The sequence below is a fragment of the Octopus sinensis genome, linkage group LG9, assembly GCF_006345805.1.
Source record: "Octopus sinensis linkage group LG9, ASM634580v1, whole genome shotgun sequence".
Lineage (NCBI taxonomy): Eukaryota > Metazoa > Mollusca > Cephalopoda > Octopoda > Octopodidae > Octopus > Octopus sinensis.
Window position 1 is genome coordinate 79,504,598 of NC_043005.1, and position 20,053 is coordinate 79,524,650.

Sequence of the window (20,053 nt, forward strand, 5' to 3'; positions counted from 1 at the left end):
CTTAAGCGTTACATATTTTATGGGATGAAAGGTAAAGTCGACCTCGGCGGAATTTGAACTCAGGATTTGCAAGACGAGTGAAATGCAGTTAAGCATTTTGGCCGTCGTGCTAATGATTCTACGAGCTACCCCCACTCCTTGATAATCCTTTCTACTAAAGAAAGAAGGCCTGAAATTTGAAGGGAAGGGCATAATCGATTACATTGACCCCATCGTTTCACTGGTAATTAATTTTTCGACACCTAAGGGATAAAATGTAAAGTCGACCTCGGTGAAATTTGAACTCAGAACGTAATGAAATAGCGCTAAGCATTTCATCCGGCGTGCTAACAATTCTGCCTGCTCGTCGCCTTATTAATAATATGTAATATATTCATGAAAATTTCTTTAAATTAGAACGAAATTTTAAAACAAATGATGGTGGTGGGGTTTAGTAAGCGATTACTGAATTTTATAATGGTAAAATTATACATTTCTTTACTACCCACAGGGGTTAAACATAGAGGGGGCAAACAAGGACAGACAAAGGGATTAAGTCGATTACATCGACCCAGTGCGTAACTGGTACTTTATTTATCGACCCCGAGAGGATGAAAGACAAAGTCGACCTCGGCGGAATTTGAACTCAGAATTTGACAGACGAAATACCTATTTCGTTACTGCTCACAAGGGGCTAAACACAGACATGACAAACAAGGACAGACAAACGGATTAAGTCGGTTATATCGAACCCAGTGAGTAACTATATTTATTTAATCGACCCCGAAAGGAAGAAAGGCAGAGTCGACCTCAGCGGAATTTGAACTCAGAACGTAGCGGCAGACGAAATACGGCTAAGCATTTCATCCAGCGTGCTACCGATTCTGCCTGCTCGCCACCTTATTTATATGTAATATATTCATGACAATTTCTTTAAATTAGAACGAAATTTTTTAAAAAATGATGGTGGTGGGGCTTAGTAAGCGATTGCTGGATTTTATAATGGTAAAATTATAACCTATTGTACAACATTGAATCAATCGACTTCAGTCTTTATTTAAAGACACAAGAAGCAATACAATGGAGCACGACATGTCTTCATTGTCAGTTATTATTTCTGTGAACAATGCGGAATGTTATAGTGTCACAGATTCAAATACGAAATCAAAAATTAAATAAAAATATTACAATACGAACACAACAGAGAGAAAATGGATTATGAGACCAGATCTGCTTCAACACTGGCCGGATTATTGATGTTTTCTTGACACTCGACCGCATACTGTTCTGCCAGCATTCAGCATTTCTTCCAGCGAATGGTAATCAATTAATGATGCTGGCTCCCTTTTATGCTAACGTGACGCATACCCCTCTCTCTCCCGCTTCGCTTCTCTCTTATTCTCTCCGTCTCTCGCTCTCCGTGTTCCTCTCTTATTGCTCTCCCTCGTCTCTTCTCACCCCTATGCATGACATATCTTCTTTGTCAATCTTTCGTTTAAATACCTCAAACATTTAACCTCATCATTTTTATTTGTTGATATTTATTTTTTGCTATATTCTCTATTCAGTATAAATAGTATTATTACAATATATATATGTATGTATGTATGTATGTATGTGTGTGTATATATGTATATATATGTATATGTGTGTATGTATGTAAATATATATATATATATATATATATATATATATATATATACATATATATATACATATATATATACATATATACATATATATTCATATCTCTATATGAAATATATGTATGTATATATATATATATATATATATATATATATATATATACATATATGTATGTATATATGTATATATACATATCTGTGTATGTGCGTGTGTCAGCGTATCTATACATACATATATATATACATACATACATAAATGTACATATATATATATATATATATATATATATATATATATGTGTGTGTATATATATATATATATATATACATATATATATATATGTACGTGTGTGTGCGTATGAAACTTCGATATGTGTGCGTGTGTGAATGTTGTTGCTATTGTGTAGCTTTTGCCTCACTCGTTACTGTCAACTTCTCTTTAATTCACACATATTTTCTTGAGCTTTGATTTTGAATTTTGTTTAATTGTTTTTCTTCGACGCTTAAAATATCATTCCTCCACCTGAGCATCGTGTTTCGGATTTGACATTCTTTTCGAATATCGAAATAATTTTGGAAGCATTTGTTAGCTGAATGTATATGACAGAGAGCCAGACACAAAGTAATCGCCAGTTCAGTTCTTGTCAGAAATATATATGTATATACACAAAAGTGATTTCGAAGGGATAAGTAATCCTGGTGTTTCCTCTTAAATCAGTTTCGTATGCCGGATAATGTTGGTGACACCTGAGTTAGCAATAAGCTGTTACACCCTGGTGATTTTCCTCGCTTGACAAATACGAGTGTTTTACTCAGGATTGCATGGTTTCTAGTATTGTGGAGGCGCAATTGCCCAGTGGTTAGGGCAGCGGACACGCGGTTGTAGGATCACGGTTTCGATTCCCAGACCGGGCGTTGTGAGTGCTTATAGAGCGAAAACACCTAAAGCTTCACGCGGCTCCGGCAGAGGCTGGCAGCGATCCCTGCTGAACTCTTTCGCCGCAACTTTCTCTCACTCTTTCTTCAGTAGGCCTGATCGCTTAGCCGGCGGGGTGGCATCATTTGAAGGCTAAAACAATGCGAGGCGCATTGTGACTCAGCGATGTGTAGCAAAATCTGATAGCCATGTCAGTCACGTGATCACGTGAAGTTCTAGTATTAATGATAATCAGGCGTACGGAGATTTTTCACATATATGATATTATTTAAAATACTGTAAATAACTGTTTAATAAATTCCTTAATGTCAAATATCTCCGTTCTCCTGATCATTATTAATACTTCATAGCATCACCACACATTCCACTATATCAACAGCCACACGTTACAAACGCACACACTCACACACGTCAGAGTCACTAGCCCTTATTCACACACACGCACTTACACTTTTACACACACCATTCTAACATGCACACGCACGCATACGTATTTTCATTTGGGATCACCAGCACTTTATTATCTCCCTTTTTGTCAACCCCTTCTTTCGAACCTGATTTTTTCTAATCATTCGCCATGATTCACCGCTAAATCTACAAGATTCTTTCTTCATTCTCTCATTGTATATTCTCTCTTATTCCTTTCTGTTGAGGAGCGTAGGCTGGAAACGTAGAACTTTCCATTTTACCGAGCGTCGAACTAATATACCTGCTTGGTCTTCATACACCTGTCTTCGTCTTCTGTTTTTCTATAAATTTGAGCAACATACATACATACATACATACACACATACATACATACATACAAACATACATACATACATACATATATATATATGTATACGTATATATATATATATATATATATATTATATATATATATAATTGGAGTATATCAAATACTTTTACTTTCGACATATTTAAAAATAAGGAGTTACAACCTCTTGCGTTTTGCTACCCTGGTAACTACTTATTTTTTCCGTGTTAATTGTTAACAAGGCAAAATACACTCATCTATTTATATATAAATATAGATAGATAGATATATATATACATATATACTCAGACACATATATATATAAATATATTGTTGTATTTGGGGATGGTCATGTTGCCAGTTTAGCCAATAAAACACACACACTATATATTTGGTGTTAATTCGCTTCAGTTTTATTTTATTTTTTACATTATTTCTATTTCGACGAGAGTTCTTTCGTCATATATCTGTGACCTCATCAGTGGTCCTTTGCTTTCTTCTTTCTTATCTGTATGTCTTCCTTACTAACGATCAGCCATTTTGTATTTTGTATTCCTACTGTATGTGTCTTTATTTGCGCATGTGTATACACCTATGTGTGTCTATGTTTAGTAAGTGCGTGTGGTGGGGAGAGTGCCTATTTATACACGTTCATTTAATTTGCTTTTATTTAGTTTTGTTCATGTGCTTATATCTATTTTTTATTCTCTTTTTTTTGTATTTAATTTAATATAATTTTGTTAACGTATATAGTTATTTAATTCCATTTGTTTATCTGTGGATTGTATTCTATTTTGTTCATACTGTTATCAGTTTATGGGCTTCTTATTCTGTCATATGTTGTGGTGTGTTGGGGTGTGTGCTAGTGTTCCATTCCAGTTTCCTATTCAGACTAGGTTGGTCTTCTATTATGTGGCTAGCTTCTGTAATTTGCCTAAGCATTGCATCTGTTCTATGTATGGACAAGATTTTAACTTCTGTGTTGTTGAGTGAGCCCCCGTGTTCCTGCTCGGCGTGGTGGTGCAGAACCGATGAGATTTTCTTGTCCTTAAATTCCCTCCAATGTCATTTACCCGCTCTCCTATACTCCGTGTTGTTTCCCATGCGTACGTCATTCTGTACAACTTATACTATATACTGCATATCTGACTTTACAATTTGTTTGTGGGTTAAATCTAAATACAATACAGTTCCTATCAGTGCATGGGATTCTGCTAAAGGATTCTACCGATTATGGATTTCATAGTTTTGCCTGGCCTTTCAACAACCTTAATTCTTAGCTTAAGTTCGTCTAGGGCCCTTCTAAAGCGGTACGCCAGTTCGCCTCTATGGGTGGTGTCGACGAACATGAGACTCGGGTATTTGTGGCTATCATACTATGAGTTGGCCTTCCCTATTTTCTTCTTAGTCCTTTCAATAGTGTTCCATGGCTTCCTCCTATAGAGTGGGTAAATCCCATTCCTATCGTTACGTATGATAGCTTCAAATTTCTTCATACCTCCTTTATATACTCTGATACTTTCTTTATGGCTGTAACCTGAGAGCTGCATGCGGTGATTAACATATTGTATGCGTCTCTTTAACTCTGTAGGGTCGCACATGCGAGACACATTTCGCATTACTCTGATGAGGTCTGCCATCGATGTATTGAATTTGGCATTGTCACCGATAGCTGAGTTCCGGTGGATCAGGTATTCAGAAGCCATAGGTTTGGCATAGTGTGAAAGAAGGATTCGGGTTTCATTATTCTCAGGACCGCACACGCGCGCGCACATGTATATATAATATTATTTGATAGTAACAGATGGATTTCGTACTAGATTTTTATTACGTATATTTGTCTAAATTTTCTATTATTATTATTATTATTATTATTATTATTATTATTATTATTATTATTGTTGTTGTTGTTGTTGTTGTTGTTATTATTATTATTATTATTACTATTACTATTATTATTGTTATTATTATTATTATTATTATTATTATTATTATTATTATTATTCAGTAGTATATTTTTATACCGAGCGCAGCTCTGTGTGCCTTGGGTATGTGCTGTGATTTGTTGTGATGCTCTGATGGTTACTGTATGGAAATTGTTCTGTGTAGGATGTGTGCAGTGCCTAGTAGTGCAATTTTCTGTATGTTATATGTGTTTGTAAGTCCTGGTGTTTTTGTTATATATTTGTCTGAATATTTTTTTATCATGCCTAATGCACCTATTATGGTAGGAATTGTTTCTGTATTTACATTCCACATTCTGGTAACCTCTATTTCCAGGTCTTTGTATTTTGAAAGTTTCTCCATTTCTTTTAGAGACACGTTGTCATCTGCTGGTATTGATACATCAATTAGAAAGCATTTTTTTCTTCATGATCTCTGACAACTATATCTGGTCTGTTGGCCTTAATTTCTCTATCTGTGTGTATTGGCATATCCCAGAGTATGGTTGCTTTCTCGTTTTCTGTGACCTTTTCTGGTGTGTGCCTATACCATCTTTTTTCTGTTGTTATTTCATAATGTTGGCATAGCTTCAAGTGTATATAGGTCCCAATTCTGTCGTGTCAGTTAATATATTCCTTCTTAGCCAGGACTGGGCAGCCAGAGATAATATGATTTATTGTTTCTTGTCCATCTCCACATATTCTGCAGTTACTTGTTATCTTTCTTTTTATTACATGTTTTTGGTAATTTCTGGTGGGGAGGCTTTGGTATTATTATTATTATTATTATTATTGAATGAGAAAGCAGTGCATGTAATCAAAGTGACACTTGGGTAAAGTATACGAAGCCCAGTACACCCGTCGTTACAAACCGTCTGATATGGGTGCCACAAGCATATGCATCACAACCAAATGTGCACGACATGGTGATCTCATATCAAAATAGAGAGCACATGACCTTGCAGGTGGGGCCCAGTTAGAATTTTCATCTGGTCGAGTAGCTCATACTGCACAAAAAGTCACTAATTAAGAATTGTTTAAGGATGTTGAACAAACCACCCATGTTTCCAAAGGGGAATTATTCAAACCTCCAAGAATTCCTTTCAACACGCGGCTATGATGCTCCCCCACTACTTCTGATTGTAATCAGAGATGCACATATCATCAGCCACTAAGAGACATGCTCAACTGATTAAGGTCAAACAACTGACAATCAAATTTATGGTATTGATCAGAATATTTGCTGTAGCCCATCTTTTAACACCAAGACAAAACATTGTACATGATAACACTTCCAATCAGTTAAGTTCAGAAGCCATGAGAACCACTGTCTGGTACAGCGTTATTATTATTATTATTATTATTATTATTATTATTATTATTATTATTATTATTATTATCATTATACATTTATACATACATATATATTATAAAATATATATATGTGTATATATATATATATGTGTATGCGAGTGTGTGTGTTTACGCATCTATGTATATACATATATGTGTGTATGTATGCATATATATATATATGTATATATATATATATATATATATATATATATATATATATATATATATATATATATATACATATATATACATTTATATATACACACACACATATATATATATATATATATATATATATATATATAGAGAGAGAGAGAGAGAGAGAGAGAGGCGCAGAAGTGGCTGTGTGGTAAGAGTCTTGCTTCCCAACCAAATGGTTCCGGCAGGTGTCTTCTACTATAGCTTCGGGCCGACCAATGCCTTGTGAGTGGATTTGGTAAACGGAAACTGAAAGAAGCCTACAATGCACACACACACACACACATATATATATATATATATATTTGTGTCTGTGTTTGTCCCCCGACTATTGCTTGACATCGATGTTGGCTTGTTTATGTCTTTGTAATATAGGATTTCGTCAAAAGAGGCGATAGAATATGTACTAAGCGTACAAAGAATAAATCCTGGAATCTATTTGTTCGACTAAAGTCGGTGCTCCATCATGGCCGCACTCAAATCACTGAAACAAGTAAAATAATAAAAGAACAGACACACACGCACGCACACACTCAAACACATACACACACACACACACACACACACACACACATATATGATATTTTGCACAGACATACAAGCATAGTGTGTGGGAATTCCGTGTATTCATTCAAATTGGCGAAAGATATTTTCGGAATTCTTCTGCTCTATAAGTACACAGACGCATACACACCTGCGTAACTTGTCACTTCTGCCTATCAGGCATTTATATCTTTTATTCTTTGGTTTCTTACGAATTAAATGTTTTAAAATATTTAGAGAGTGCCACTTGTACCGCTCAATGCTTTGTTGCTATAAAACTTGATGCGTTAGTTGCCTTGCCGGTTTTTTTTTTATTTAAAATATTTTCTCAAGTGCAATCTAAAACTCGAAATAACTTTGAATTATAAACAGACAGTGAAGTTTTAGTTTATCGACGTTGTTACATTAGTTTACTTCTGCGAGTATGGATTGCTATATTTCGCGTAATTTCTTCGACCGTTCTGTCACATTGAAGATGTCATAAAATTGGGACAGTCGTGAGCCTCCATTCACATACACACAGGAATGTTCTCTACGGAAGTGTTGTTGACAAATCGCGTATAACTGTGTACTACGACAGAAGGAGAGAGGTCAATCCTTGGGCATACTAAATAGAGAGTCAGCAGCTAACGCGATATATATATATATATATATATATATATATATATATATATATATATATATATATATATATATATATCTGTAAATATAATACGTGACAATTATTCGGTATCTATGACTACGAGTTTCATATGTCAGAGTTTTATCATGGCTAGCGAATAATTGTCACATATTACATTTACAGATAAAGTCCTCTATTTACATTATATCGAGGTCTCTTTCATTATTTTGTTACCATTACTATCAATATATATATATATATATATATATATATACATATATATATATATATATACATATATATATATATATATATATATATACATATATATATATATATATATATATATATATAATGTAGGATAAAACTTTTTCGAAAAAAAATTTTATCAGTTGCCAGCATATTAAAAAATATCTTTAATGGTTAAATTTATAAATAACTTATAAAATAAGGGCAAAAAATTCTAATGCCAAATATGCCGAAAATAGACAAAATTGTCAATAACCATTATAATTTATGCGTTTAGAAAGATGCCCGAAAGAAATTTCTAAAAATTTCCCACTTTCAGAGTTAATTCATAAGAATTTTCTCCTTCTCAGCGATAAATACGTAAGACATAAATAAAATACTTACTCATACCCATGGAAAAAGCACCACTAAATCCCGAGCAGTCCTAAGTACCCCAAATATATCCAAAATAGAAAATCTTCAGCACATCTCGAGACACGTGTGATTCGAACTAGAAACTTTCACAGAGTGAGTGAGGCCGGAAGTGAATACTATTAAATTTACATCTAATGAAGAAAAAATTTTTTTTCGAAAAAAAATTTTATCAGTGGCCAGCATATTAAAAAATACCTTTAGAGGTTAAATTTATAAGTAGCTTTTAAAATAAGGGCAAAAGAAAAATTCTAATGCCAAATATGCCGAAAATAGACAAAATTGTCAATAACCATTATGATTTATGCGTTTCGAAACAAGCCGGAAGAAATTTCTAAAAAATTCCGTTATTACCGTATTGGTCGCTATTTCAGAGTTAATTCATAAGAATTTTCCCCTCCTCAGCGATAAATACGTAAGACATAAATGAAATGCTTCCTCATACCCATGGAAAAAGCAAGCACTAAATCCTGAGCAGTCCTATGTACCCCAAATATATCCAAAATAGAAAATCTTCAGCACATCTCGAGACACGTGTGATTCGAACTAGAAACTTTCACAGAGTGGGAGAGTACGGAAGTGAACGCTATTAAATTTACATCTAATGTAGGTCCCGTTTCGAATCCCGTTTAAAACATTACAATATGTATTTATTTAAATGATTCTCACATCGTTAATTTTTTTTGCATTTGGATGAATCAGACGTAAGGGACATAGACAAATTGGAATAAATCATGGTGAATGGATGAAGTTTAAATAATAGACAGAGAACACCACTGGAAAATAGGAAAACGAAAAGAAGCAGCACATATGCTAGGACACAACAATCTCCTTAGCAGACCGAGTGCAGATATGAACAGCATATGGGAACTGATATTAAGGAAGGATAGGAGAATATTAGATTTATAAGCTCTTAAAATTCGCTCCGTAATTGCCAATGGGCATATGGTGTAGTGGTTAAGAGCGCGGGCTACTAACCCCAAGATTCCGAGTTCGATTCCAGGCAGTGACCTGAATAATAATAATAATAATAACATAATAATAATAACATAATAATAATAAGAAAGAATGAGAACCTTTACAAACGATATATCCGCCAAATATAAATAATGGACACTAGCTAAATTCAGACTAGATAGAAACGTGCATTCATTTCATACTTTGGCACAAGACCTGCAGTTTCGGGGTAGGTGTTAAGTCGATTACACTGACTGCAGTGTCCAACTGGTATTTATTTTATCCACCCCCGAAATGATGAAAGGCAAAATCGATCTCCCCGGTATTTGAACTCCGGACGTAAAGACGGATAAAATGCATCTAAGCCTTTGGCCCGGCACGGTTATGATTCTGCCAGCACGCCGCTTCAAAATACGTATTCAAAATGGCATATGAAATGGTTTGGGCTCCAATCGAAACCTTATCGCTTTTCACACTTCGAATAAATCCAAGTCCACTCACAAGGAATTGGATGTATTCCAATTTGTATCTGTCCCCTACGTCCGATTCATACAAATGCAAACAATTTAAAAGACGTGAGAAACATTTAAATAAATGCATATAGTAATGTTTTAAACGGGATTCGAAACTGTGTCTCTGGGACTACTCGGTTATCGTTGATTCGATCTAACTCAGTGTAACTCACCAAGAGATAACCATCACTCTACACCTCTGATTTAAACAAATGACAAAAATATCGAAAGCAGAAATCAAAAAAAAGCATTAAAGAAAATAATCAATTCAAACTAAAGAGAGAGAGAAAAAAAACATCATTTGAAATCTCCTCTTCAATTGCATCTGTTTAGAGCAGAACAACTAATAAGCGTTAGAGCAGATCGCTGCAATCTCATTCCATCCACTACTTTTAATGTGATTTTCAAAATCCTTTTATTACATGATACAATACATAAACACTATAGTGAATGAGGAAGAAACGCGGCAAAGAATTGTCTTTGAAACTGACTGCATCAGGGAACACAAAACGCTTGTTCATTTAATGACAGCTCTTGTGAAAGAATAGCAAAAATCTTCCATATTTTACAGCCTCTAAAGTTTTTGTCTTTCGTTTCGCCTCCCACCTCTTTATTCTTAACTAAAGATTAGCTATGGATGTTGTTTTGTGTATGTGTGTGTATTTGTGCGTTTGTTTGCTGTAATTTTTGTTTGTTTGGTTTTTACTTGCCTTTCTTTTATTATTATTATTACTTTTTCTTTCCCGTTTATTTTCTTTTAATTAAAGATGCAGGGAATTTATTTTTCGCGTTTTCTTTGAAATTCCAGCGCCAACAACCATGTGTTTATGTTAAAGAATTGCCTGAAAGACAAAGCGGAAGCAGGGACAAAGGATATCGGTTGCTGTAAGAGAAACGGTAACTGTAACATTAACAGTATGGCTGTCATTGACACTATCATTAGCAAATAGCCGGGTGGAGGAGAGAGGGAGAAGCTAACGGAAAGAAAGAAAGAAAGAAAGAAAGATGAAGGAGAGGCAGATAGGAGGAAGTTACTGATGGTGCAATAATAGATCGGTACTGCAGAATATTTCAACTGTCGGGAGAATGTAGTGGTCTAGTGATTTTTCAGTGGTTTAAAGTGTCGTTTTATCGCTTCATGTCTCTAGAAAATACAACTCATTTGATAGTCTTTTTCTTCGAACTAAAGGTAGTAAACTGATGATTATTTATTTTGTTTGAAAGCGTATTTTTTTTTCGCAAGTTATAAAACAAACAAAAACCAAAATGAAGAACAAAGAAAATAGCAATAAATAAATAACAAAAAAAAACCAACAACGGCGAAGGAGTGAGGAAAGAAAAAAAAACCAACTATATTGCTGAATAGGGAAATAAAGGGCAAGAAAAATCTAGAAATAAAAAGAAGAGGCGGAATAAAAGAAGACGGGAAAGATTCGTCGTGGAACGGTGCCTCAACCACCATTTTCAAAGTTAATGTTCTGCTAATCCTAGTTTTATAACCCAATATTTGCATCAGAACACCAGCCTTAGACATGAAAATCAATCAATGAATAATTCTAAAAAGAACACTTCAAAGTTTGTTTCCGTATCGGAATGTGATAGGAATCACAAGGCGGTATCCATTAACAAGACGAGACTTCCCTGCTCTATATATTTTTATTGTTATTATTTTCTTTTTATTAAACTACAAGCCGCTAAGCAGGTTGTAAGGTTGGCCGAACATTTCATTTATATTTTTGTTCGTTTTATTCATACGACCGTTTAGGCCTACTACAAGACTTGACAAAAAGGATAACATTAAGTGTCAGCCGTTGACCTTAAGCAAACTATTAGACACTACAATATTTATTTATATTTCTGTATTGCAGGAGGCCTCTATTTCTTGCTTCATAACTTTCCCCACTTGATAAGATTTGAACCCGGTACTGCAAGTCAATAGAGAACTCACCATATTCTTTATTTTCTTTTTACATTCTCTTTTACTTTTATTTATTTTATACTTGCCGGTAATTCGTCAATTAATTAGCAACGGAATTAAAATCGTTTAGAATTTTAAATTACACTTAATTTCGTCACAAAGCATACTCGCACACACAAACATATACCTATGTACATATTCACTTACGCACGCACATAATCACTCTCTCTCTCACACACACACGCACACATGCATATATATGTGTGTGTGTGTGTACAGACAGACATACATACATGTATACATACATGCATATATATATATATATATATATATATATATAGATATTTATATGTACAGACATATATATATATATATATATATATATATATACAGGTATACACACCCACACACACACACATATATATATATATAGCCATGCTTAGATACATCCTTCGAGATTTTGGTTTACAGCCGACAATGTTGAACCTAACACTATTTTTAAGCTACTCTTTATTTTATCGATTTTTATCTCATTGAATTTCAAAGTTATGTGACTTAAAGGGACATAGCATAAACAAAATCAGTTTTAAATTAGTGTAAACAAAAAGAACATTCAGATATACGGATTGCTTAATCCGGGCTTATATAAGAACACACCAATCCACTTATATATAGCCGGAGTCCTTCATTCTTATTATATTCATTTCACGATCGGTAAAATTTGGGTTCAGTTTCCGTTGGCAACTGATCAACGCTAGAAGTTGTAACCATACCAGATTAATGGCGATCGCATTTCTCAAATGTACTTGAGTAGAAAGGATTATCGGCAAGATAAGGAATACTCTGAGCGCTATTCCACAAATTTTTCCAAGTTATTCTAAAAGAAAGAGGAGAGGGGTCGAGTTCATCTGACACAACGGGCCACCGGGATTCGGATTTACGACATCGCGAGCATGAACCATATATCTTTAGCCATTAAGCCATGCGCCTTCTCCCGAGAGTATCTACCGCAGTAAATAACTAGTACTTTATTTCATCTGGGGAGATGAATTTTAAAGCTGACAAACTAACTTCTGTTGTATTCGAACTCAGGTTGAAAAGAAACAGAATACGCAAAATTTCTTCCATCGCTGCAAGAGTTCTGTTCACTAGCTACCCCTAATTTTGACTAGTACACTAAACAATTACAAAATATCATACTTATATCGTAATGATAGCATTGTCCTTAAAGTTCTGTTTTTCTTTTGAAAGTCACCGAATAAAACGAAAATGTCTTATTTAAATTTATCTCTAAATATTTTCGGTATAAATATCCTTTTCTACTCTAGGTACAAGGCCTGAATTTTTTTTTTTGGGGGGGGAGCAGTCAAATAGATCGAATCCAGTAGGCAACTGGTAATTAATTTATCGACCTGGAAAGGATGAAAGGCAAAGTCGACCTCAGCGGAATTTGAACTCAGAGCGTAACGGCAGACGAAATACCTATTTCTTTACTACCCACAAGGCGCTAAACAAAGAGTGGACAAACAAGGACAGACAAACGGATTAAGTCTATTACATCGACCCCAGTGCGTAACTGGTATTTATTTAATCGATCCCGAAAGGATGAAAGGCAAAGTCGACCTCGGCGGTATTTGAACTCAACGTAACGGCAGATGAAATACCTATTTCTTTACTACCCACAAGGCGCTACAAGGACAAACAAGGACAGACAAACGGATTAAATCGATTACATCGACCCCAGTGGTACTTAATTTATCTACCCCGAAAGGCTGAAAGGCAAAGTCGACCTCGGCGGAATTTGAACTCAGAGCGTAACGGCAGACGAAATACGGCTACGCATTTCGCCCGGCGTGCTAACGTTTCTGCCAGCTCGCAGCCTTTTTTTTCGGTCTAAAGATCACCATCAAAAACTTTGATTTAATATTTTACTGTTACATCACGGCAAATGGGTAAGCAGGAAAGATGAAGAGAAGCTTTTTGAGCCGAAGGATCAAACGTATATACGACGTTTGTACCACAATGAAGAACTCAGTAACAGAAGAATGATGGTTGCACTTATTAACATTACACCGTGTTAAGCTATGCGCCTTCTCCCGAGAGTATCTACCGCAGTAAATAACTAGTACTTTATTTCATCTGAGAAGATGAATTTTAAAGCTGACAAACTAACTTCTGTTGTATTTGAACTCAGGTTGAAAAGAAACAGAATACGCAAAACTTCTTCCATCGCTGCAAGAGTTCTGTTCACTAGCTACCCCTAATGTTGACTAGTACGCTAAACAATTACAAAATATCATACTTATATCGTAATGAAAGCATAGGGGTACATATACCCCTATGTGTGAACTATTATTTCAATTTATATTTCCAAATTTTCTTTAGAGGAGTATCAAAATGAATTACATAACATTAAAATGTTACATTTCATTTCTCTCTTTCATTCTCTCTCTCTCTTTCTCTCTCTCTCTCTCTATTTCTCTTACTCTTTCTTTAAATCTTAGTATACTTCTGTATCTATCTGTTTCTCTGTCTCGTTAAACAGCTTTTTGTTAGTTGGGAAATAAATATACAATGAAATACGACCCACTTGTATTCGTTAAACTAATAATGCTAATAAAACATTCCCCACATAACTTCGACAATAGATATATTTATTTTATGTGTTTATTTATTGTAGATAGCATCATTTTACTTGTATATATGAAGGAAATATAATTTTCTTTAATTACATCAGTTATTTCTACGAGAAATCATCAATAAAAAACGATAACCATCGAATGATTTCGACTTACTAAAAATATTAGTCACATCTACCTCAGTTCAAGGTCTTCTGCTCTTTATAAATTGGATTCAATTAGTCCATCGTAGTGGCCCTTATAAATGTAGAGACTTACATAACTGTATATCGTTATCGATGCTATGTCTTTTCGTCCGACGTCACTTCCGGATACATCTTTTCGTTCACGTCTTTCGGTCCGACGTCTTTTTGTCCGGGTTTTTTTTTGTCCAACGACAAATCTTAATAAAATTCTCAATGATTATTTGATTTTGATGCTCACCTTGTTTTCTAAAGTGTTTATTTAAAATTGGACAAAAAGTCGTTGGACAAAATAATCATCGGGCAAAAGACGTCGGACCAACAGACGTCGGATCAACAGACGTCGGACCAACAGACGTCGGAGCAAAAGACGTCGGAGCAAAAGACGTCGGACCAACAGACCTCGGACCAACAGACGTCGGACCAAAAGACGTCGGACCAAAAGACGTCGGAGCAAAAGACGCCGGACCAAAAGACGTCCAACCAAAAGACGTCGGACCAAAAGACGTCTTACTAAAAGACGTGGACGAGGTGATGTTGGACAAAGTGACATCGGACGAAAAGTCGGGTTGCGATCGTTACCTTAAAGAGATACAACTGGTCATGTTAATTCTATAATGCTTTCTACTCTAAGCAAAGAATCTGAAATTTGCTGGATGAGTTATAATCGATTACTTCCACCCCAGTACTTTACTGGTATTTATTTAATCGATTCCGAAAGGATGAAAGGTAAACACCGGCCTCGGGGGAATTTGAACGTAAAATTGGAAGAAATTCCGTTAAGATTTGTTTTCTTTTTCATTCTTTTTTTTATACGTTGTGCTAATGCCAGGTCGACGTTACTAATTGCATAATTAGGAAATTTCTTTTACTGTACAGTAATGCATTTAATTTTCATGTGGATATCAAAACAACTTTAAAAGAATTATTAGTCATTATAATATAGTAGCAGAAAGACCGCCCACAGGGCGGTTTTCTACTAGTCAGATCTGGAATGTGTGTGTGTTTATATCACAGAGACAATGTATGCGTTGATATTAGAGATAGTGTGTGTGTGTGTGTGTGAGTGTGAAAGAGAGAGAGGGAGAGAGAGATAAAGCAGTGAGAACGATGAATGAAATAAACATGAAATGAAACAAAATCGTATAAATAAAGTTCCTTAAAAACTATCGGCAAATTTTGGATTGAACCCTCAGAAATACCAAAATGACCAACTGATTTTGTTCGTTAGCTTCCGTAAAATGTTTTTATTTATCTGCTTTTGTTTTAAAGTGAAAGAGAGGAGAAAGTGTGTGACTGACTACAATTACATAGAGCTGAACACGGTGCGCAAAAGTTAAATTTAAAAAAAATTACGGAATTCAATGAAGTCTGCAGGTTCAAGCGAAAGAATATCAAAATATCCTGTACAAAATATTCAAATTTGTGAACTTCAAATATTTAATAATAGAAAGTAGTTCAGAAAGTAAGTTTTCCTGAAAACTTCAATTTATAAAAAATCTCACTTAGTAAATATTTCTTCCAGTAATTTATCGTAGTTGTAATATATCTGTAATTGAAAGAAACTTCACGGTAACCATAGTACTTCAGTGTGCTAGAAATAGCAGCGATCACATAGTTATTATTGTAAGTTTTATAGCGTTTCAAACAGCCATACCAACAAAATCACTTCGTAATTTTTTTTTCTAAATTATACCGGTATACTACATCATGCAAGCCTCAAAATTATACAGCTATTTGTGTGATAGCATTCATCCAATAAATGAGTTTTTTTTTTATATAATATGTATATAGAACAAACTGTGGATTTTGCAAATAGAAAAAAACATCGCCCTTTTCAAGCCTAGCCAGGCTCATGGGTCAGGTTTCCCGGTTTCTGTGGTGTATGTGTTCCCCTCAGCTGGACAGAACGCCAGTCCATCGTAGCGTTACTCAAGAAACAAGAAGAGAGTGTGAGAAAAAGCTGTGGCGAAAGAGTACAACAGGGGTCGCCACCAACCCCTGCCGGAGTCTCGTAGAGCTTTTAGGTGTTTCCACTCAATAAACACACACAACGCCCGGTCTGGGAATCGAAATCGCGATCTTCCGACCGCGAGTCCGCTGCCCCTAACCACTGAGTCATTGCGCCTCCGCATTTTGCAAATAGCGAATTAAAACTTGAAAACATTGAAATGAACATGTGGCGGACTCTACAAGAGAGAAAGGGAAATAAACGAAAGTTACGTTCTCGCCTTTGCTATAGAATGTTCTGCGATATGTCGCAACTTCCGGTAGGATTGCCGACAGATGGCAATACCACCGGGCGCTATAAAATGCAATGTACCGCGCAATTCTCCTTCTTTGCCTCGTTCTCTCAGGCACTTTCTCTCTTGTACTTGGCTTTTCACCTGTCTCCTTGACACTTAACTTTTGAGGTCACACACAACTAAAGGAAACCTTACATGCCGGCTTCCTCACTAAAAATACATGTTAAATTATCATTAATGAAAATAGAGGCGAGAGAGAGAGAAAATTTTGCAAATGCAAACGGAAAATTCGCCTGCAACAAGTTAATATTCCTTATTAAATTTATTGTGCAGTGAATGCAACGAATATTTAAATTAGAGAAAAACTGCTAGTTCAAATATTCAATAAACTTCAGAATTCGAAATTACAGGAAATTTTTTGGAACATGAATTCATAAAAAAAAATCCAAAGGGTCAAGACTTTAATAATTGCTTTCTTTTAGTAACAGTTGCATAACTAATGAATAAGCAGTTTTCCCCATTGTGCTACAGAAGGCGGCGTGTTGGCAGATTCGTTTGTACGCCGGACAAATGACTATTGATATTGTATCCTCCTTTACGTTCTAAATTCAAATTGTACTGTCATTGATTTTATGTTTCCTTCTTTGGGGGTCGACAAAATAAGTACCAAGTAGCGCCCTTCCAACCCCACAAATTTTAGGCCTTTTGCCTATAGTAGAAAAGATTATTCGTTATACTTTTCGGTTGTGACATTTCTTAGAACAACATTAATAGCAGGGTGATGTTGTTGATATAGATGGTGATGAAGCTCTAACCCATATCCTTGATCAAGAAATTGTATGGGTCAAAGGTATCCAAGCTATGACCATCTCGTCCCAATGTGATATATACTTTAGTCCTGTCCGTATAATTCAATGTCTCCTACTTTGAGATGTTAGAGCTTTGATTGAGGAATGCTCGACTGTTTGTTCTTCTTTAGCTTGTCTTACATACTCCTATATATATACAAAAAACGTTTTGAAATGTATGCACTTAAACATAAAGCCATATGTTCTATCAAAGAGATTTTAAATGGAATCTCTGTGACGTCTTTCATGTGTATATTACTGTTATATCGAACGTTTTTGTCTTCATAGAGACGTAATTGCGCCTGCTGCATTTACTTTTGTCTTGTATAAGACATATTAATAAAAAAGCGTGGGCCAACGTGATGCAGACAATGAACATATCCACTCTTCTCATAATATCTTCAATTTCATTATATTTCGTATGTTCCCCCGAATAAACAGCTTATATATATCTTAGGAATATTTTGTCACTTCTAGAAAATTGCTATAATTTGGCAAACACGAACAAAATTATTTGCACATCTTACGATATGTACAGCTGCTGCAGTTCTAGCTGATCTTATAGTGTTTGGTATTGAACACAGCCTTGATCCTGATCAAGCAGTAGAATGATTTCAAATATTCTAGGCGTGATTACTTGACTATTTAAGTGTTTGTTCCTTCTCAAGCCATGCCTGGCTCATAAGGGCCGGTTTACCTGTTTCATTGGCGTATAGGTGCCCCAGCTGGACGGGATGCTGGTCCGTCGCAGGTGAGCTGGAAGATGAAGGACGAAAGATTGAAGGAAAATTGTGGTGAAATAGTCAGCAGAAGTTCACCATTACCATCTGCTGGAGCCATGTGGCGCACAGGTGTTTCGCACATATATATACACACATCGCCGAGTCTAAGACTCGAACCCGCGATCCCTCGACCGCGAGTCCGCTACTCTAACCAATAGGCCATGTGCCTCCACTGTTTAAGTGTATTTTAGGACTGAAATATCTCAGGTGTTGTTTTCAGTTTAATTGTTTTCAGTTTCTCGTTGCTATTTCTAGTAATGCGATCGACCACGTAGATGCCGTTATTCACTTAAACAGTTATGTCTTACCAATAATATGTGGTTAATCAGAGTAATAGATTTGAGACAGTAACCTAGCAGAATCTTAAGCGGCATTTCGTCTGTCTTTTTTTTATGTGTTCAAATTCCGCCGGAATCAATTTTATCTTTCATCTTGTCGGGGTCGATAAAATAAGTAGCAGCCAAGCACTAGGGTGGATGTAAACGACTTACCCGCTCCCAGATATGCTGACCTTGTGCCAAAATTTGAAATCAGTTTACGTAATATATATGTGTGTGTGTGTGTGTGTGTGTGTGTGTGTGTGTTTCCTAAATGTTGCTCTCGTTTGGTAGAGTGAAACATCTATAGAAATATATCAAATAGGACTGACGAAATCTTTAGTTCATTTTGCTCATAATACACAGGAGTGGCATTGTAACAGAAGGGCAACGCAAACACAAGCACACTCATATACACCCATTACATTTCTATACATGTGTACTGTATGCATACACTCTATATATGTGTGTGTGTGAATAGATTGATGGCTGTGGATGTGCTGTGTATATATTGTTTATGCCTGTGTTTGCGTGCATAAAATAACAGACGTGCGTCGCGTTTGCAGGAGAACTTCTAATAGAAAATGCTTGGCTATATTGAAGAACGAAAATCACGTACACCTGCTGCCCTCTGGCAACTAAGAAGAGAAAGTTGACAACATCACTAGCTACACGTAGTGTAAAATACCAATTGTGGAAGCACTCCGTCGGTTACGACGATGAGGGTTCCGGTTGATCCGAATCAACGGAAGAGCCTGCTCGTGAAATTAACGTGTAAGTGGCTGAGCACTCCACAGACACGTGCACCCTTAACGTAGTTCTCGGGGATATTCAGCGTGACACAGAGAGTGACAAGGCCGGCCCCTTGAAATACAGGTACAACAGAAACAGGAAGTAAGAGAAAGTTGTGGTGAAAGAGTACAGCAGGGATCACTACCATCCCCTGACGGAGCCTCGTGGAGCTTTAGGTGTTTTTCGCTCAATAAACACTCACAACGCCCGGTCTGGGAA